At 36.9% G+C, this 22463-nt stretch overlaps 1 protein-coding gene and 1 long non-coding RNA gene across 4 annotated transcripts in view; one reads left to right on the top strand and one right to left on the bottom strand.

The window, feature by feature from the left end:
- Positions 1-22463, bottom strand: part of GABRG3 (gamma-aminobutyric acid type A receptor subunit gamma3) — a 345355-nt gene that overhangs the window by 202153 nt on the left and 120739 nt on the right. The window lies entirely within an intron of this gene.
- On the top strand, positions 5756-13447 carry LOC106035762 (uncharacterized). Of its 3 annotated transcripts, XR_007158978.2 has the most exons (5): positions 5756-5888; positions 6316-6388; positions 7072-7229; positions 8373-8495; positions 11711-13447. It is a non-coding gene; the product is annotated as an uncharacterized lncRNA (long non-coding RNA). The 3 variants fall into 3 exon arrangements; XR_007158979.2 differs by lacking the exon at positions 6316-6388 and having other exon boundaries at positions 5757-5888; XR_001206962.3 differs by having other exon boundaries at positions 5863-6388.

Below are 22463 nucleotides of genomic sequence, written 5' to 3' on the forward strand. Positions count from 1 at the left end.
TGTGCAATCTACCTCACCTATCTTATTCATACGGTATTTCCTTTGCAGATTCTCTCTCTCAAATACCTTTTGCCTTACTTTCATAGTCTTCGGATCTGACTTTTCTTTACATTCATTTATACATTGTTTACGCCAGGACAACATCTGATAAGGACAAGTGAGATGCAAAAATAACCGGTCACACTAGGGTTACCTATAACATTGGAATAAGTTGATCTTGAGCTATCTTAATGTCTTTCTTCTTTATATATTAGTAATGTAATAAACAGGAAAAAAAATAAATTACAAAAAAAAAAAAACAGTAATAATATAAAACCCTTGCCATTTTAGCTGCCAGATAATATATTTCTTCTGCAGAAGCTAAGATTCAGTGAACATTTCTATGACCAATATAGAAATATCTGTCAAGGACTAGGAAACCTCTCAATCTCTTTCAGCTTCCTCATTTCTCATAGTTTGATCTCCATATTAATATTTATAAAAACCTTACTTTTGGAAGATAGTGAAGTCCCATTTTTTTCTATGAAACCAAGTATTTCTGGGTCATTTAATGTATCTATTGTTAATGAAATACAACACTAGGCACTTTATAACACTTCCCAAATATTAATTCAGCTTTAATACAGCATGTTCCTTGACTCTGAAATATTTTCTAACCCCATAGTTCCATTGCTCTATTTAGATGCAGTTCATGAGTCTAAATAAATATAAACATGTCTTGGTAAGATTTCCCAGCTTCTAATGCTCTAGTCAGATGTTGTTCTGATCCAGGCTTACTCTAGTTTGGGGCCTCAGAGAATGTTAGCATTGTTGATGAGCCACGTTCATGTGAGGAAAGAAAATATACAGAACACGATAAAATGTGGAAGGAGGGTAGGGTCTGAAAGAGCTCCTGTGTAGGAAGAACAAGACATGGCACATCACAGTCTTCTCATACCTGACATTGAAGAAAGTCCAGGTGTTACCTGGATGACACAAGGAGAGATGCTTAGGTCTCTTTGGGTATATTTTCCTTGGCTATGTATTTCCTTGATCCCAGTAAATAAAAGTCTTTCTGCAGTATATTTCCTCATCATCTCTTAGGTGCATTATTCCTCACATGTACACTAGCCTTTAATCAAATAATCAAATATATTCATTGCCTGGATGAACTGAGGGAACACAACAGTCTCCTCACCCAGCAGCCATGTCTTAAACCCACTTTGCATGGCACTTTCAATTAACCTCTCCTGTTTATCAGCTCCTCCCATTTCCTGCTTTTGAGTCTCTTGATAGCATCATTAGCAAGCGATATTTACATAAAATCTATTATTTGTTTATCTCTCTAGTATTAAAACATTTGCAGAACTCATAAGAAAATAATGAAAGTGGCTGAAGATAATTCCGGTTCACTTGTTTAGTTAATAAAAAAGGGAGAAAAAAGGATGATGGAGGTGGATTTGTAAAAGACCTCTTTTTCAAGTTCTCTGGTAAGCCTACTGAGGATGATTGTGGATATCTTTTGATGTTTCTTTCACCTTTAAATGAGAATAGGAAATATTATTTTTTTCTTTGTTGTGTTCTCCTGCTCCTTTGCTTCTGGTAAGCAATTCTTTTCATTGCTTGTCTCTTTTCTGTAAGATGGCAAATTTCTGTTTTGTTGTTGTTGTTAATGTGTTGTTCTTTTACAAGGCTCCCTGGGCAAAGAAATAATCAGTCCCCTGTAACTTCTGGCCTGCACCGTTCGATCTTCCTATCAGCAGGAATTTGACAGACAGACATTTGAGAAATAAAACCTACAGCCTAGGAAAGGAACGCTGGAAAGTAGTTTGGACTGTCGATCCTATTGGCCTATTTCTTTACCACTGCCTTCATAATTATTACGGATCACAGAATACCAGAGGGCTTTCTGGAGGCCTCTAGACAACATGGTAAGAGTCGAATTGAGTTATGAGATGTGAGGTTGAGCAGATAAGAGTTTAATCTCCTCAGTAATGAAAAGCAGAAAAGGGGAAAATGGGATATTTATTTATTTCAGTTAATCCTATCCTACCTCCCTCTCTCCCTCCAAGAAACACTTGGTGCTTCTCAAATGGCTGCAGGGCAATACTAGAACTGGAGCCAGTCTCTTTGCCGGTGTGAAAGAGTGGGCTGCCAACAGACTCAATTCAGATATGAGCAGAAGTGCAAAAGCCAAGATAGAATCAAGAAATAACCAGAATATGGAGATTGGGTTCAAGAGTCAGACTGAGCCCCAAATTAACATAGATTCTACAAAGGAAAACAAAAAACTTCAATAGTTACAAACAGCCTTTGAACTCTGATGATAAAGTCCTTTATCTTATGTTACTACCACATTAGGAATAAACTTTCTGTATCCCAACAGAAACCAGAAGCTTTCCTATTTCCAAATCTGCAAACCCATGAAAAGGTTCAGAGCTTGCCTAAGGTCCAGAGTAAAAAATAATGACAGGCACAATACATGTATATATTGCCCTAGGAAAAGTACCAAACTGGAATATGGGAAAACTACATTCAAAACCCAACTCATGAAGTACTCTTATCGATAGGACATCTATGTTCTTAGGTATCTCTCCTTTCCTTCCCCTCTCTTGAAGCTTTGTACAGCAAATAAAAGAAGAAATAAATCCTCACTGAGCAGATCTAAACTCACATACAGTCCTATTGCAGCTTTCTTTCATATTTTCAGTACATCTAAACAGACTTTTGCAGGCAATGATAGCACACTGAACTCCATGCCAAGTTTCTTAGCCAAAACATTGCAAGACAAACTACATGGCTGCAGAGTTTCTGATTCAAATCCATCTGGCAGGTATGAGGTATATGCAGGCTTCTCTTGAATGCACTTTTAAAACTACCTATAAACCTATAAACACAGTGAAACTGAGCTCTAGAACGACAGATTTACAGGCATTTCAGAATACATGACTACCTGAACTTCAGAAAATTATCTAGGATACCTACTTTTCATCTGAACGAGCTGAGTGCTTTGTACGTGTGAATCTATGATGCATTTCTTGAGCACAAACTTATTTTTCAAATACCTTGCATTTCAGTCTAAATCACGTGATTTTATCACATATGGAAGCACATTTACAGGGCAGCTGATTCCTAATGTGAGCTAAGATCTTGTCCCTTTGGAACACACAAAGACCTATATTGTGCTCAGCTGTTCACTGATGTCTCCATCAATTAAGCTCCTAGGAAGTGTTCTCACCTCTATAATCTCTCTCCTGAGGGCGTATGGATATCAAAGCACATTCTCTGCCTTCAGGCTCCAAGAAGCAACAGCTTCTCAAACCATCCTGAGCAGCATGGTCCCAGGCTCCCATGTCATCCTCAATGGACTTGTATATGAGGGCAATTCTAATAAAGGACAAACTGCTGCCAGCTTTCAAAGATTGAGTGGGTTCACCAGTAGAAATAAGATAGGTAACAGATCACCTTTGCCTTTTGAATATCTGCTTTGAATGGCTGTAATCATCTAAAGCTAATGACAGGCAAGGCACATCTTCAGCAAGGTTCAGGAAAATCTTGGGTAGCAAAACCAGGAATATGGATCACTTCTGAGGATGGACAAGGAAGAGAGAAGACTGCTGGTGCAATAGTTCCATTACATAAATTTGGCTGTCACAAATGCAAGACAATCTGGCTTGAGCTTTGAGACACAGATAACTATTACAAGCAAATGCAACTGCATGTTGAATAGCTTCAGGGAGCTAAACAGATTAGGAAGAGTATGCGAACATAGTTCAAGTCTTCTCCTGTTCCAGGTCAGTGCCCCAAAATGACATTGTTAGTTTATTCTAGGACTTACTTTGAGCACCATTCTGTTCTCAAAAATGAGGCTGAGAAGCACAGAGAGGAAGAGAAGCATAATACTAACTTAACTTTGAATGTCTAATAGAAAGACTTTATATCTCTCACTCTAACAATGTGTTACTTCTGTGCAAATGTCAGCTCATGGTTCCTTTAACCCCTTTCCTTTGTACTTCTTCCCTGAGCAACTTAGGCAGCTTCCCCTCAGCTTGAGCCATCTCTTCCTGTCCATTGTGTAAGGAGCCTATCCACCCAGCTCAGAGTTTAGGATTCCAGCAGGTGGCAAGGTGTGAGGGTTTCACTGTCAAAGGGGACAACAGCTTTGCTACTGCCAAGGACAGTGGTATAACACACGATGATTTGATGGTTTCATTTTTACACTAAAAAGGCATAAGCTCATATTAGAACAAACAAATAAACAAAAAACCTCTCTCCCTTACCTTTGTGCTTTGCTGCCCTTCTTATCAGATACGGTAAAAAAAAAAAAAAATCTATTAAATGGAAAAGCAAACACTTGCCATTTGCTTAGCAAACAGATTTATTTTCATTAAATACGCTGAAGAACAAGATAAGCAAGGCATCTAACCTGCTTCCAGCAATCTGAGCAAGAGCTTAAAAAAACATGTCTATACCCAACTTTGTGTTCAGGCAACTTACAGAACATTCTCCAGCTTGAACAATCAGAGGTGCAGGCTGAGATATTATTCTGTAAAGAAGATCTGAATGCCTCTCAAGTCATTTCCCTCTGCTCTGTCAGTAGACAACTTTGATTTATAGACTCGTCAGACCTTCATCAACTATCACTGTTGAAAAGAAAATGACTTGAGAAGGAGAAAAACTGTAGCAAGTGATTTGTGTAGTTACTTATACGGGTGAGGAATAAACCAACTCCAACTGCAAGTGTTATAGGATGAGGATAGATAATTGAGAGGCAAGCACTTTTTCTAAAGGCAGGCTCCATCTGATTATCTCACACAACAACGAGAACAATGAGAAAGGACTGAAGAGCAGAAGTCATGACATTCCCTCAGAAGACAAGAAGCAGGAGGTCTCCTGCCTCTGCCATTTGTCCTGATAAGCAAACCCATCTTGCTTCAGCATAGTATCAGTAACATTTCCTTTCTATCTGTCATTGGGATTGACACAAGCATTCCTGCTGCATTACAAAAAGGTACAAACAAATAAGCAAAACCAAGCCCATTGCAACATATGGGACTCACTTGGTATTACTGTTATTTTTTTGAGGAAAAACAGAGATATAGATATCTGCTGCTTACAAAGACTTGACATCCTTTTTATTTTCCTCTCAGTTCCAAATAGCCACAGCCAATTTATAGTCAGGGGTTTGGAGTACTGTAAAACTATGCTTTGCAGTACTTTGGTACTGCTGGTACAGCAGAAGATATAGCAGAAGGCAATCGCAGTGGTATAAAATCATGTCATAGAATCATAGAATGGTTTGGGTTGGAACAGACATTAAAGATCATCCAGTTCCAACCCCCCTGCCATGGGCAGGGATGCCATCCACTAGAGCAGGTTGCCCAGGGCCTTGTCCATCCTGGCCTTCCTCCAGGGATGGGGCATCCTTAGTCTCTCTGGGCAGCCTGTACCAGTGCCTCACCGCCCTCTGAATGAAGAAGTTCCTCCTACACTTCTCTGTGTTAACTAACAAAGGCATGTCAGATTTTTCACACAGAGGTAACCATATGGCAGAATAAGCAGGAATGTGGTGCACAGACATCAACATGGCCCCAGAAAAGCATTCAGTCAAACAGATATTATTATTAGCTCTGAAAAGGGTGAGATCTCATCTCCAGATTGAGACACCCCTTCAGAACCACGGACACATCTTCCTCACTAACTTTATGATGCAGGCAAGCATCAGTTTCAAAAAGAATTCTAGATCCAGATTACTCACTTACTCTGGTGGTTGGCTGCTTTGGAAGGTTCATGCCAGAACTGCTAGATGGGTACAGTGTCACAGTGTACACCAACTAAGAGGCCCATCATTTTGATGAAAGGAGTAATTATTCATGTCTCAAGTCTTATAGAGGATTATTCTGTCCACTGTATGTTGAGCTTTCTAGTTGTGTACATAGTGTTGTTGTTGTTGTTGTTGTTGTTTTGTTTCTATTTATTTCTTCCCCAACTTTAAGCTTGTGCTTTTTTCTCTTCTTTACCTCCAAGGCTTGTCCTTTTTCTTATTTTTGAATTTAAGCCTGACCTTTCCTGTTCTGTCACAGTGTTAGACGAGTTCTTTGTCTTTATTTTGTTAGATTTTCTTTCCTGGGCTTTTCACATTTTACAACTCAAGATTTCTCTCAGCAAATTAATGTCTTGTCTTTAACAGACCATCTCCTTATCTGCATCATTAAAACTGCTCAATGGCAGCTTTAAAGTTTTCTTTGTATTTTGAATGAAACCTAGCTATGTGGAAAATAAATTCTCTCTTTAAGCATGCTGCCCATTGAGCCCACAGGCACTTTGTTGTCCTAGGTTAGTTTTAACAGATTTCAGAGTTTCAGACTTTAGAGAAACACAAGACGAAAGATCAGACAACACTTGTAAGGTAAGATGCACCTGGATGGTGGAACTATATATTACTTCGTAGGTTAAGTGAAATAATACATCTTAAGACTACATGGATAACGTGCAGACTCAAAAAATGCTATGCAGTTTGTGAATATTATAATAAGTTTGTGAATATTATAATCACATTATAGACAGTGTTATCCCAGCCATTAAAAAATCAGCTGGGTTTACAGGCATGCTAGCTAGACTCACTAAACCTAGTTTGCTTCACTCAAAACAGTGATTCACAGTCATGCTTTTCATTCTTTATATATTTTTAGTAGTGCCTAACGCTAAATGCTAATACTTTGCACTGACTCAGAACAGCTTGCTGGAGCCACTAAATTCTCCAGACTCTCTAGAACTGAGATAGGCTTTTTGTATTCTGGTTAGATATTGGCTGTCTTTAAAGCTACTGCAGTTTTAAATTTCTCCAAGCCTCCTTGGTTTCATTCTTGTACATGTGGTTTTATTTGTATTGCTCTTGGTTTTTTTGTTTGTTTGTTTGTTTGTTTGCTTTTGGTTGGTTGGTTGCTTGTTGTGTTTTGTTGTTTTCTTTTTGTTTGGTTTGGTTTTAAAGTGACATCATATGCTTTTGTCTAGTAATAAGATTAATTGCAATGAAATGCTAAGAGAAGTGCTTGCTTTTTTTTTTTTTTTTTTTTTTTTTTTTTACCACAGAGAGTATGACAGAGGGAAATAAAAAAAGGAACAGAGAGACAAAGTTTAGCATACCAAAAGAACTGTGGAAATTGGTGGAGACTGAAGGAAGACATGCTTCCTAAGCAGACGAATTTCAGTATTTCACAGTGAATCTGGAATCAGAAAAAGATTTTTGGGTATGGGATTATTTTGCTTATATAGAATGTTGGGTAACATGCTATGACAAAAGAAATCAATGAATGTGCTGATAAAACCAGGAATGAGTCAAGTTTATTCTATACAAAAGTATCTGAAATAACATTAGTATTGCTAAATCAGTCAGTTTATTAGAAGAATTTGACATAATCTAAAATTAAAATCATGTTTCTTTTTATGAGTCCTTTGTAGAGAAAAAAAAATCGAAGATATTTTGGAGCACTAACACACTTTTGTGAACACACAGAGTTTCTTCTACCTACAATCTACCACCTTTTAAGAGGTTCCAGAAACGTGACAAGGAAAAAAACTAGAATCATTCTTAAATGAGTTGAGCTACAGACTTTCTGCTCAAGTGTCCACACAGCAACCTGTACCTCAAAAGCAATCATATCAGATGTTCTGGAACAAACTTGCCTGAATGACCAGGCTTCAATCCAAATCGTTGCTTTCACAGTGGTGAGAAGTCAGTACTGCGAATGGGTATCCCAGTCCTGTTCTCTTGGGCACTCTATTTTGCATCATATGCAGTTTTGCTCCACAGCATTTTGCCAGATAAATATCAGAATCCACACACAGCCAACATAAACAGTAAACTCAGGAGTTTAACTTCCAAAACTGGCTAACCATCTTGGCTAACCATCAGAGGTAGCAACATTTTAGGATTACAACTGGTCTTTGTTTGGAGTTATCCATGGTTATCATCCATCTGCTCTGTTAGCTGTACCTGATACGAAAGCTTTCCTAACCATCTGGGAAAATGGTTTTTAATTGGCAATGGACACACCTCCTTTGCTGCTGTCCAAAAGATAACAAGTTTGTTCTTGGCAGAAAGATTACTGCAACACTCTTGATGAAGACATGAAAAGGCATACTTGGTATAGACTAAAAGAAGTTTCTGATTTGACTCAGAAAATGTATGGAACAATATTCCTGATTTTCATTCCCTGTGCCAGTGTGGGATACCAAAAATGGAAAAGGGCACTTTTCTGAATTGAACCTGTACTAATCACATGAATTAATTCAGAGTGAAATATTACATACTGGATGAACTAATATCCAAGGTCAGTTTATTCCAGGACTGTGATAAATACTAATGGCGTTTATATTCTGCATCTCTCCAGAGTGCTTTTGTGCTGGCTGATGAGGCCATTTCCCAGCCAACCAGACTGAAAGAACTGCCTAAATATCATGGAAGAGCATATATTCAGGAGACAGCAGTGTCTCGTGACAGGAACAGGAGGCCTGTGAGTATTCTCTGTCACGTTATGATGGATGCTGTGCAACACAGCATTTAGTTAAAATAAATGAGAAAACCTCACCCAGTGTGAGTGAACTAAAGATTGTATAACCCATGGTGCCCTTAGTAGACTAGTCCCTAGCAGAGCACATTGGCCATATTTTAATTACACAATGAGATGAGATCTAGTTACACATCATACCTTCATGGCTCCCAATTTACTTGGAAAGAAACCCAGGTGTATGGTAGGATAAGAGTTGTGGGAAGCTTCTGTAGGTCTCCCACTTGACAAGAGGAGAAGGAAGGGGGTCTGTGGAAACTGGTGCAGAGTATACCTCTTCCACCACACAAACTCAGTTTATGGGGATTTGGTAGAAGTCCTGCAGGTGTCTTCCAAGTGTTATGACACAGCTAATGACATAACCTCTTTTAACTTTAAATGTGACAGTCAGCAGGGGAAAGGAAATGCGTCTGGGACTTCTTGGTCTGAACTTCTGCTCCTCAGTTGCAGGATTTTTGGGAACATGGGAACTGCTCAGCTTCTGTGTCATTATAGAGGAGGAGGTTTGCAAAGGCAAGGTTGTCTCTGATCAGACCCTATTATTGAGCTATCTTCACTCATTTGGCAACAGGGAGAAAAGCTCTCCAAATATCTAGCTTTTGTCTTTTGCTTCCCCTCAGATTTTCCAGGAATCAGGGATTTGATCAAATTTCTCTCCTTGAGACTCTGGTGAAAAGGAACAAATAAAAAGCAATAACTGGTTTTGTTTGTTTGTTTGTTTATTTCACTATTTCTAGTGCACAAAAAAATATTGCAACTGAATTCTGAGTTGGCACAACTGAAAGTCTTCTCCCAAAACTGAATATCTGCACAAATGGCATGGTCAAGCTTTCTTCTCCATAAAGTGCTGCTACAGAGTTATGGTGTATAGCATTTTGAAGAGGCTAAAAGAGTGACCGAGAAAGGAAAATACAAAAACTATTCAAGGTGTTGGTGATAGGAATTTACTTTCCTGCTTATGTTGTGGTTTTGTTTGTTTGCTTGTGTTTTGATTTTTTATTTTTGTTTTTGCTTGGGGTGGAGAAGGGGGAACAAAGGCAGAGTTAGAAACAGGATGGTGGATAGAATAAAGGTTAAGAACTGCACATGCATTTAATGTCTGTCTTTCCTTTGGTGACATATGATCCCTGTAACCAAGAAACAGAGGAAGTACCCATTTAGGAAACCAAAGGAAAGCTCAACAGGAGGTGAATTAATATTATTCACCAGAATAGTCCCCACCAGCAGAAGTGGAAAGATTAAAGGACAAACTGAAACAAAATAACAAAGCAGATCTGTCTAGTCCCTTTCATCCAAAAGAGAGCACTCACTGTACCTTAAAATCTGTTTTGTGTCTCCTGCAGAAAGTCTGCTGTGAAAGAAATGGAGTTTTACAATGATTATTTGGAGCCTTAGGGGTTAAGAGCATCCTCTGGTTCACATTACTGCTGCCTTACTACCCCCAGCACATTTTCATGTGTATCCTAATCAGTTTATTTACTTTTCGGATGCTATTTTTGATGCCAGGAAGAAATGTCTGGGTAGAACACTGTAAAATCTCTCTCTTCATAGGGAATGATGAAAATGCTTCAAGATACATTTCAGACTGCATTATAAACTGTATCTGATAATGTGAAAGCTCTATCTTCAAGCAGTGCATTGGACAAATTAGTTTTAGACTCTGACTGCTCATCACAGCTTTGATCTGTGGTTTTGTTTTTTAAATCTGACAAGTCAAAAGAGAGATGACAGGTAGTGCAAGGCTGCCCCTCAGATGTAAGGCATGCAGAGAGTTTTCCACAGCAGGCAATTGAAAGAAACAGCATCTAGAAATGAAAAGAAGGGGAGAAAGAAATATGTGAATGTCTCAGGAACAGCAGCAAAGCATCATGGTTAGAAGCATGAGAAGCAAGAAAGGGAATTGCGGCAGATGTCAGATGGGAAAGAAGAAAGATTTGTCTTGCCAAGAGATTTGATTATGAATGCAGTCAGCAAAAGAGCAACTAGGTAATGTTCAAACACTATGGTGGCGTTTAGTAGACACTTGTGAAAAGCATTTGATATCAATTCTGTGTGGTAAAGTTTGATTTAGGGTATGTAAAGGTTTTGGACTGGGTGTAGATGGTTTTCTTTCAGGAGGTCTTGGTTTTTTTTGTTGAAAAGGGTGTTATTCCTCACCAACATCCTGGCCACCATCAAAGTCCTTAGTGTCTCTGTTCTTCTGGTGTTATGCCCAGTAAAATGAAAATTGATGTTATTTCTGAGTAAGGTCATACCCTGTTCTCTTGAATAAGAGAAAGTGAAGTACCATCTCTAGTGTTCTTATAAGCCAATATATACTTCTTCACCTCCATCTGGAACTGCATCTTTTTAGCACTGACATTAAATACATCCTTATTGTGATAACTATACTCAAAGACTTCCTGACCCTTTGCTTCAAAGCTCAGGAGACACCAGTAATGAACAGTTTCCCAGTCCTGGGCAAGTACACAGGGCACTCTGCAGATCAGTGAGTGTAGTAATGCAAATTATAACATGACACTTCTAAGGCCAGGAGCCAAGAACTGGAAAGGAATCAACCACAGCAGCCCACCAGCCTCTAAAATGGGGTGCTGGAGGATAACCAGTCTATATAAAGCCAAAGAATATCAACGGACTTTTTTTCACTGAAGGTGTGAAAAGTGGTTTAGAACAGCAGCTGGTTAAACCACAGTCTAGGGAGCACAGTAACATAACAGCCTGTTAAACCCATAATTATTTCCAAAAGGTATCTATGACATCTGCTAATTTCAGCATTTAATATACCCTTAGCTTCATTTTTGTGTGCAAACGTCATTTCCATATGCAAATCACTTACAAATTTAATGTAATAACCCTCCTTATAACTTATTCGGTTATATCAGAACTTCTAGTTAAGTTTGAATGGGTTTAAAATATCTGAGAAAACATAAGATACTGCTGGTATTTTCCTCAGTTGGTTTATGGACTATGAACACTAAAAACAGAGCAGTTCTAGTATTCAAGTGTTCGTTTTTGACATGTCTCTTTAATGGAAATGCATCACCTAGTCATTTTTTTTCTAGAACATTTGTCTAGAACAAAGACAATGCCAGAAGATAACTATCTGATATTTTACTGTGTTCTTCCAGTTTTATTTAAACTCCTTGCACTTTCTTTTTTAGGAGACACAAACCTATCAAGGACTGGTTAATACTTCACTGAATGTTTGATTTTCTAATGGATTCACTGAGAAGATGGAAAATGGACTCCTAGAAAATACTGAAAAGAAGAAAAAAAAAAAGAAAAACATTGAAGAGAGGAATTTCATGCAGAGTGAATTAAAGAAAAGTTGTGAATTCATCATGGACATGGAATTTCTTACCATTTCATTACATATGAATTATATGAAATATTAGAATTCCTGAATTTATACCTGGAACAGTTTAAAGGGATAGCTGTAGAGACAACCAGGCAGTGGTTAAAGCACACAAACCTCAAAGAGGATCACTTTTTTGTACTCTCTGCCCATTCCAACACAACAAACCAAATTAGAAGTGAAAATACTTGCAGAGATCAAAATATCTACATTAATGGAAGTAATATGCAAAGTCTAAATTTCATTTCTTCTCTGTATCTTCCTCTGGGAAGACTATATTTGTTTGAATCTTATGTGTTAAATGTAGCAGGAGGAGACTGGGAAGGACTTGAGATGTTCACCTCCTGGCACAGAAAAGAAGAAAAATAACATAAATATAGACACAGCAATAGACAAAAGGACAAATGGGTATCAACTGGTAGAATGCTGGGCTTTACTTCTTGGAGAGGGAGTAAAGTACTAATATGGAATGTGTTGATTATATCAGTAGACCTAAATGTAGTTTGAATGCAGAACCATGTGCCTAGCCTAAGCTAAGCACATAGGTTACCTCTATAGTCACTGGACCCCATCATAACCAGCAGCCATGGTTCTATGTATGTAAGCCAATTCACTGTAATATAAGTGAAAGGATGTTACTTCAAGCTTCAAGATTTTGAAAAGGATAGACCCTGACTTAGTTGGACTGGAGAGCTTAAGGAATGTGATGCAGAGGCAGTTTTGAATTTCTGTAAGCCCAAGAGTTCATTACTGGTTCTTGACTGAGATAAGGGTTTGGTAGTAATCAAGAAGCTTACACTAATAAAGTGTTTGGGGAGGCTGATCTGCAAAATTTTCTCTGCAGAATATCATGGCCACAGTATGGATAAAATTTGGTCTAAAAGCTCAAAGTTGTTCCTACTGCAAGAAGACTGGCAAGACAGCTTTTCATCTATGCTCCTCAGATGTTCTAAGTTGCAGCATCTTTGAAGAGGAGAAAGGAGGCTTCAGCATTCCTGCCTCATAGCAGAAGGAAAGCTGATATAAATAAAAGACATCTGGGTATCCTGAATGTTCAGTCAAAAAAGAATGGAGTCAGTGTGTTTCTTAGATAGGGACAATACCATAAAAAGTGATCAGAACGTAAGGCTAGAATTCAACAAATGTTAGTAATGGAAAGGCAAATAATGTTTAGAACGACAAATAATGGACACTACTGAAGAACAGCTAAAATTTGATGTCATGTTTTTAAAAACATAGAAGTTGTAAGACTTAGTCGAATTGCTGAGTAGCTAGACTAAGCTCTAAGAGTATTAGCTAAGTTTAATAGCAAGAGCTGAATACACTACTTGGGGTATTATAATAGCCCAATCAAGGAAGATAGTATTTATACAAAAGCATCAATATCTTCTTGCAGATGTTCCAGCAATTATAAGACTGCTTGGGTAACTCAGTCTGTAGATGTAGCCTGACGCAGTTGCATGGTTTAACTAGAGTTCATAATTATCAGCCTACAATGCATGTTTAACAAATTGATTTATTGTTCATCTGGTTTGAAAATGCTTCTGTGTCCACAGACTTGATGACCAGAAAAGATTCTGAAACAGAGTATCAGTAGGACTTAGATGAGAAAAATATTTAACTACTTTTAAGACTGAACTATATCAGTTTATGAAGTGTATTGAGACACGTCAGGATACCAGGAGTTGCTTTTACCTTTTATTTTAAATCAAGGTACCAGGCATGTCTACAATAAGAAAGAAAAAACAACAATAATAACAAAAAAAAAAAAGACCTAAACTTTAAATAAGCAGAGTTCTTTGATACTACTACTAATGCTTACTTTACATTGTATTCATTTTGCAGCCAGAATCAGCTCTGATTCTAAAAGATGCCAATAATTCAACTCACTTAAATTTTAAGAAAAATATCTTGGAAAGAGACTTGCCATGTAGTTTGGTCATGTTATCCCTTGAAGTCAGCAGAGACTGTAACTCAGTATACAAATTTCATCTCTTATGGACAAATACTCTACAGCAGTGAAGAACGATATATTATTTTCATTTACACAATGCATCCACCTATATTTCTGAATTCGTTTCAATTGATTCACATAGTTTTAAAGTATATACATTCATTTTTGAAACAGAGACGTTTCTTTGGTTTCTTTTTCCACAGCCATAGTTTAAGAAATTGCTAAAACGATGGCTAAGTGCCCATCATAATAGATATATACTATTTTATATGATATTATAACTTATGAGATATCTTTGAAAGTAGACTATGAGAATATATGAAAGAAAACTCAAATGATGGATATGAATTATCAACCACACTTCTTACAGATTGAATTATTCTGTCTTTATATATATATATATAGTGTATATATATATATATATATATATGCTTTAAATTGCTTAAATTCCCTGATGCTATAGTGGAAAATGAATAGGATTATAAAGAGAACAACAATCAGGTACAGTGTATCCCAAATTATACAATATCAAAACTGATGGGAGCTTTAGGGATCTGAAGGCTGAATGAAAAGAAGGAATCACCCTTAGAATTAGAACAATAATATAATAATAAAAGGAGTATACTTGGTGATTTTAAGGATGATCAAGAATAGATTTAACAAGAAGCCACAGCAGTCTTCTCATCATCCACACTACCTGGTATGCCACATCTTCCAGGTCAGATGACAAGCCATCCACTGTACCACCATACAGTCATCACTCAAGTCACATTCTGGCTGCATCCAACCCTTGATAAATCTCAGTTATGCTTCTATACCATTTGCAACCTGAGAGTGTTTGTATACATACAGATCAGGGAAAGTGTTATATGGCTGTGAAGACTTATACAAAACTTCACATTAGTATTCAGACAAAATTATTCATATTGCTAATTTAGAAGCTCTTGGTGGGTTTAAGAGTCATCCAGTTAGGAAACTAAATAACTTAGCTGAGCAATCCCAGCATGAATAACAAATTAAGAACAGTCACAGAAAATAGTTTGAGAGTAAGCTGTAAGGTGAAAAGGCTCATATCAGAGTTTATGCTGAAGGATTCAAAGTAATCAACAACTCCGTGAAAAAAGCAATGCCTGACAGTAGATTATTCACACGTAGCAAATAAAGCTAGCTTCATTCACAGTGCTTGCTGTGAATAGCTGGTCTTTTGCTGCTCTGCTGTGTGAGGAAGAACTGCAGCAGTGCCAAAAGCTGCTACAGCAACTGGAGCACCAGCATGCTCCCTGGGGACAAAACTGGCTTGACCAGTGCATCTGTGACGTCATTTAGTCTTAAAAACTCCTAAATCTTTTAGACATTATTTTTTGATATTCACAATCTATAGCTTTTTTTTTTTTTTTCCTAGACAGAGCTTATTTCAGTGCACTTGGAAGAGCCCACTGAAACAAACATTGTGCTCAGTGCATAAAAGAAATACATTCTGAAATTACTCTCAGCACACAATGATAACAGAGAGCATGACACTATATACGGGTATGCTTTGGACAATCTGGTAACTGTTTAAAGTCAGACACTGCACTTTCACAGAACAAAACCACTTTGACCACAACACACTGGGCATTAACATATTCTCCATAATTTTTCATTTCCTGATACAACCTTGCAAATGTGAGATCAAATAACTTTAACTGGATCTGATGTAGAGTCAAATGTGGGTTGGTTTGTTTGATTTTTTTCTGAGTGCATGTATGAGTAGCTGAGATAGATGTTAGCCACCAAGATGCCCCAGAAAATGCTCCAGTCTACCACTTTTTCCATTGAACTGTAGTCACTTCACAGAAATAAATATAGCTGGTTAGCTAGATAAACAGATACTAGTAATGTGTAACAGTATTAGTACTACTGTAGCTAGCAGGGCCAGGGATATTCCTTCCCTCTATTCAGCTCTTGTTGGACCACATCTGTAGAACTGTGTCCAGTTTGGGGCTCCCTACTGCAAAGAAGATAGTGGCACACTGAATTAAATCCTGTGGAGGTCCCACCTGACCTGATCAGGTCCCACCTGACCAAGACGGTCAGAGACTGGAGCACATGACATGCAGGGAGAGGCTGAGAGAGCTGGGTCTGTTCACTCTTAAAGAAGTGAAGGTTTTGGGGGAGACCTTCACACTGTTTACAACTATGTTATCAGAAGACAGAAGATTCATCTTAGTGGTGCACAGCAACAGGGTAAAAGGCAAAAGACCCAAGGCAAAACATACGAAATTTTGATTAGATAAAGAGAAAAGAATATTTTACCTTTTGGGTGGTCAACTACTGCAAAAGGACCCTGGAGAGGTTGAGGAATCACCATCCCTGGCAATGTTAAGATCTGAATGGACATGGCCCTGAGTAACCTGATCAGACTTGCCTGCTTTAAGCATGGAGTTGGACTAGGTGACCTTTGGCGTTACCTTCCAGCCTAAATTATTTTATGACTTTGTGATTTTAAATATATAGATATACAGATATATAGAACAACAAGTTAAACATTAGAGTACAGAAGTTACTCAAAAATCAGACCTCATATCTGGTGCTTGGAAGTAGGGAGGAAAGAAAGAGAGAATATCGGATGTTATTATTTGAGGTTATACACTCTGCCATGCATACAACCAAATGACTATTAGAGTTTTCAGATACACAGCAAATCATGAAAACATGGAGAAATTAACATGAATTTTCAAAGAAGATGAAAAGCTTTCTAAGTATCATAGGCATTTTACAAGGCTTTCTGCTTTTGAACCTAGAGTCTCCCATAAAGACTGTAAAGAAAGTTTTTAATGGGATTTGAGAAATCTGCAATCTAAATGTATAGTTCATCTCAGCTCGTCCCGTGTGATGGATGGAAAAGGAAGAATTCAAAGCCACTTAAAATCACACCAGCAAGTTTGAGAATAGTTAACATTTTGTCTAGCCAGAAATTTAGGTGGGTAGCAATGTAATCTTTACTCATGAGATGAAAAAAAAAAAAATAATAAATCTCAAGTTCTCATGTACATGATTTCAGTAATTTTACTCTTAAAATTACTTGGACAGGGCAGGGAAGTGGTTGTATTAATATGCAATACCAGACAGCTAAAACTATTGAAATGAGAACTAAGTTTAATACTGACTGCTTTAGTGGGTGAAAATAAATCTTAAGTTCCCATTTCCCCATCCTGTAAAATACTATCTGCCCACATCCTTTGTAATGTGAAGGAAATGAAAATACTCAAATAACATTGTAAGGAAAGGAAATGACTAAATTATAGTTTTGTTATTAGCAACAATAAAACCACAACCCGCTGTTCAGAAAAGTCAAAAATTACATTTAGTAAAGGTTATTCCAAATGTCATAGTATTCAAACATAATTAAAATCTATATAAAAATATGCAGATAAACAACATTATCCTGTATTTCTTTCATTTTGCCTGCTAAAAAACAAAATAAATTCCCCAAACAGCTGTTGTTGGACTGGAAATATTTTGGCAATTTTCACTATCAATAGATTAATATTTATATGAAAATATTTTGTATTTTGAGGGAGTAGTCTCTTGGGCTATCACTGTGCTTTTAGCACTGCAGATGTCTCTGAATGTTTCCTTATAGCTAGTTGCTGTGAAAATAAGTACATACAGACGGAAGTACAGCAAGGCGATACAGAGTTATAGTACCCCAGGCACTAATGTTTTATGCACTTTTTAATGTTACATTTAAAAATTTATGAGTATCTACTCTGCTAACCGAGTCCATCTCTATTCCTGGGAGTTAAAATGTGGCTTTATATACAAGCAGTATTCCAGGTGAGCTGGTTTGAGAATCTAGCAATGAAGAGAAGAAGCCTGTTTTCAGAATTCCAGTAGTGTGTATATCATATAAACTGGAATTAGTAGGCTCTACATTAATTTCTTAAATTAAGTACTGGAAGAATAAACATGTGGTCATTGAGATATTCAAGGTGAGCTGAATGATCTAAAGATCCTTCTACCCTTGTAATCTATGAATATAGGCATGACTATTTAATTGAAAGTATTCAACCAGGGTAACAAATAAAATATAAAAACAAACAGAAAACAAAAGCAGCTTAGTGAGAAAAGAGCAGCTTCCAAATGCTAGTTAAAAAAAAAAAAAAGGGAAAACAGACTAAACACAGACTAATAGCATTACTCAAAAAAACCAACCAACCAAACAAACAAACAAAAAACTCCTGTAAGTATTCTCTCTTATGTAAGTCCCATATTAGCCATTAAGCCTTTTCTTATTTATGGAGCCTTTTCAAAGTTTGATTACTCAGCCATTTATACAGAATTTTTAATGAACTTACGACACTGCTTTCCAGTTGTCTCAGAGATGGGAAAACTGAGGACAGAAGTGTGGTGTGAAACTGTGTTAGCTTTGATTCCAGTTCCCTGTTACTACTTAACTACTTCCTTCATCTTCAGAAGAATACTTTCTAAGGCATTAGGTGGTGTAGATACAAAATGCAGAGGTGATAGCATGGGCAGAATGTTTTCTGAACATGCTTCCCCAAACCTTAATTTAATCTTTCTTAGCAATTATGAATTGGTTGATAGACGTAATTCAGTAAAGCATCTGATGGAACACAGTTTCAAAACATTATCAGTGGGTGATTTGCATTTAACATTTACTGTACAACTCAATCGCTACTATTATATTAAAGGTGTGGTGATTTATCACAACATAATTAGCTGAAAAGCCTGGCAATATAAATTAGTCCCACTTCAAGGCACTAGGAAAATTCAAACTCCTACTGAGATTTTTAATTTATTTATTAAAGCAATGTAAATTCTTGTAAAAGAAGAATTCACACGTAACGTCTGTTGACTCCCTAATTCTTTTCTAGGAAGACAGTAGATACAAGACATGACCATGAGAAGCCTAATACAACATCTCAGTCTCTTACAAAATCTTACATCCACACATGCAAGGATTGCTAGTCAGACTAAACCAGAACAATCTACAGTACTCATTTTAAAACAATGTCTGAAACTTCTAAGAAGAGGCATATGCAATCATCATCTGCAGTGTTTTTCATCACACTGTATTCCATGCAATACATTTTATGGTTAATAAAATGGTTGGGACCTGCAAGGCATGACTGTGTACTTGATATGCCAAGGAACATCAAATGAGTCCAAGTACTTCCAAAGCACAAATTACTGGTTAAGCAAATGTCTTCATGACATTTAGATAAAAGTCCATATTGCTGTAACTGGAAAGGAAAACGTGGAACATATAATGAACTGCAAAGATATACATATTGGTTATCGTGTTGTAGTGCACCAGTTTATGCTGAAGAAGCTGGTCTTGCTCTACCCAAACACCAATTTTTATATGGAAACATCTTCATTGGTCTCAATACCCACACAAGTGAATACCAATTTGAACATCTCAAACACAAGTGGGAATAGCATACTATGGCAAATTGACGAGTAGATCCAGAGGTGATAGCTCTTCCTAGAATCTTAGAAAAAGAAACAAACATAAAATATATATATACAGCAATGGTATTTGCTTGTGGCTTAAAATTCACTGCAAAAATGGTTGGCAACCTCATTGAACTGTATATACTAGGAAGCTAACAGTACAACCCATTTTGTTAATTTACAAAAGGTCCTACAGACATAAATAAGCCCCGTTACAACATATAATGAATACAAAAAGAGAAATGAATCTTTGATGGTATTATAATACTAAGTAAGGACACATAGTACATATCTAGCTATTCTGATTTCATAAAAGTAACAGAAAAACCTGGTGAAGTAAGTCAGGGAAAGTACCTGCTGACATAGGTGCTATTGTTATACAAAATAGTAAAAAGGAAGTTTCTAACTGAACTATGGAACAGTAGGTTCTATTATGTCTTCATATCTGTCCACCAATCATCTTAAATAGCTGAAGCCACTCAGATCATACCCAGCTGATTTTTTTTTAAAAGTCTCTTAAAATACAGTCATTCGTTTCCACAAGAATGACTAAAAATCTGTAGAGGGCACATCCTCTTCCCTCCCAAAAATATTCATGAAAGCAAGATGTAATTTATGACTGAACGTCATTGTAGTACAGGGTTATTTCATCATTTCCATGTAACACTGACACAATATGTAATCCTTAGGAGTGTTAGGTATAAAGTTAGACAAAGCAATAGGACAGGTCCTGCTTAAAATTACTTTGCTGTGAAGGAATATTTTTAGACAATTCAGAAGGTCTTGTCAATCTCCAACAAAAGCAAGTAATTGGCTGATTTAGATTCAGAGTGTTAAAGCCTGTACAACTGAAAATCTCTTTAGGAGAGATATGCCTTTAAAAGACAATCTAGAAACTCTCCTCAGACAAGAATTTTATACTGGGAAAGTGTATATGATGTCTTTTTGATGGCTGATAAGCTATTAACTGTCCACTGGAAAGCTCATTGAGCACCACCCTCCTTTCAGTTCTCAGCAATGAAGGCAGATATTTGATTGCAGTTCAGTGCACATTTGCAGTCAAAGTAGCACTTAATCACAGGTAACAGCTGAAAGCCACAATCTGGATGTAACCACACTGAGAATGATTTAAAATTGCCTCTGAATAAACCCCTGGCACATGTGAGACAGAATCTTATCCCACACAAATACGTCTCATCAAGGCACAACGCATTACCAAGTATCCATGTACATCCAATTGTTTGAAAGATGTTCCATGTATCAAACTCTATTCTGAGATACTACTCCTTAAAAATACTCCACAAGGGTGTCTGATTTGGCCTATGATTTAGCAATACACTTTCTTACATAAAATAGATAAACATCAAAACAGCACAAAGTTTGTTAGTCAAGGGAATCCAAACAAGATTGTGTAAAAGTATATGTTGCATAGATTACTTCTCAGCTTACATTGCCAGACCTATTTGATGCTATCTGCCTTTACAAACTGGCCTGCTGTTCTCCTTTCCTATGGGTGACAGTGGTACAGATGGCCACAGAAGCAATTTAGATAGGTGGGTGCCCTCCAACTGAGGGATGGGAACACGCTGAAGAGGCCACTTGATCCCAGAGAACAGCAAATTAGCCAGAAATAACAGAGAAGGTGTGGATAAGTAGGAAAGGACAAAGAAATCAAGGTTGACAAAAATTACAAAAGAGAGAAGGTACTGAAATACTTTCTGAGTGGTGATTTAAAATAGAATTGAGTGGTAGATCTAAAGTAGAAGTAAGAAGAATGCCGCCTCTTTGAAGGTATATATCTCAGGTAGGATGTATCTTACTCAACATTAGATATTTACAAAATATCTGTCCACATGCCAACTACTCACTGTAGGATTCCCAGGAGAAAAACAGATTATTTAAACCATTTACACTCTAGAAGTGTCTGGTTTTATTCCTCCTTGGAATATCCAGAGATAATAGATGCCTTTTTCAGAATTAGAAATCTACTTTTAAAACCTGTGGGGAAGAATCATACTCATAAGTGATTTGAATGCATACAGTATTCTTTATGAGATGAAAATACAGGATTATACAAAGAACCATGTTGAATCTGTGCACGGATTTAGCCAAAGTTTTTTTACAGTCTTACATTCAGCAAGGGGAATTGTTTTTGTATTGTTTTGTTTTGCTTTGTTTTTGTTAGGTTTTCATTTTTGCAGCAAATATATTTTAGGACAGGTATGCTACATAACTTTGAGACATCAAAATACCTACTTTAATAGCTCCACATACTGGAGATATGCAGGCATTTGTATTGTTTGGTTAATAATCAATTATCTTTAAGCTTTGCTGCATCTGGCTTTTAGATTCTGATAATTGGTTTGGTCATCTCCACATTCCAAATAAGCCATTTTCTTTAATGTATTTTGAGCCTTCTCATTTATTTTAATATTATATCTGTCAGGGAATAGTGTAGAAAATTTCAGGGTAGCTTTGTCTGCTACATTCAATGTAACCTACATACTCACTACAGTAGCCAAATGATTGTCAAGCACTTGATTTACAGACATTTTATTTTTTTAAGGTCATTCTAAACTTGCAGAGATTGAACCTTCTACCAACATAACTACAGAAAAAAAAATTAATTAACTTTTGTCTAATGAAATGGTCTACCCTTGCAACATTTAACAGTAGTAATTATGACCCTTAAGGTCATATTTCTCCCAATTCAACGAGGTCAGAATTTTACCTCTTGGAAAAAGTTTTGTCCTTTAGTTGAACTGAAAAAATAGGTCATGCCTCAGATATCCTGTATGTGAAAAGGACAAGCATCAGCAGGAAATGTTCACAATATTATGTATATCCCATGAATCGTCCCTTATCCCTCCTTCAAGATCTGAGGCAGAAATGGACAAACGAATTGGAAAGGAAATTAAATTTGCATCAGTAAGGAAGAGAGAGGGGAAAAATATGCATATATCTAGTTGGTTGAAATTATTCTTTCTGCATGAAAAAAACAGCACTGACATTTTTGCAATATGAAGGATCCAAAAATCTGGCTGAGTGTGAGAATGAACCATTCCTATGGTTCATACAATGTCTGCATCAGTTTCCTTTGCTTATATAAGATGCAGCCATTATATGTTAGCATGTCTAGTCA

Source organism: Anser cygnoides, chromosome 1, assembly GCF_040182565.1.
Source record: "Anser cygnoides isolate HZ-2024a breed goose chromosome 1, Taihu_goose_T2T_genome, whole genome shotgun sequence".
NCBI classification, from domain to species: domain Eukaryota; kingdom Metazoa; phylum Chordata; class Aves; order Anseriformes; family Anatidae; genus Anser; species Anser cygnoides.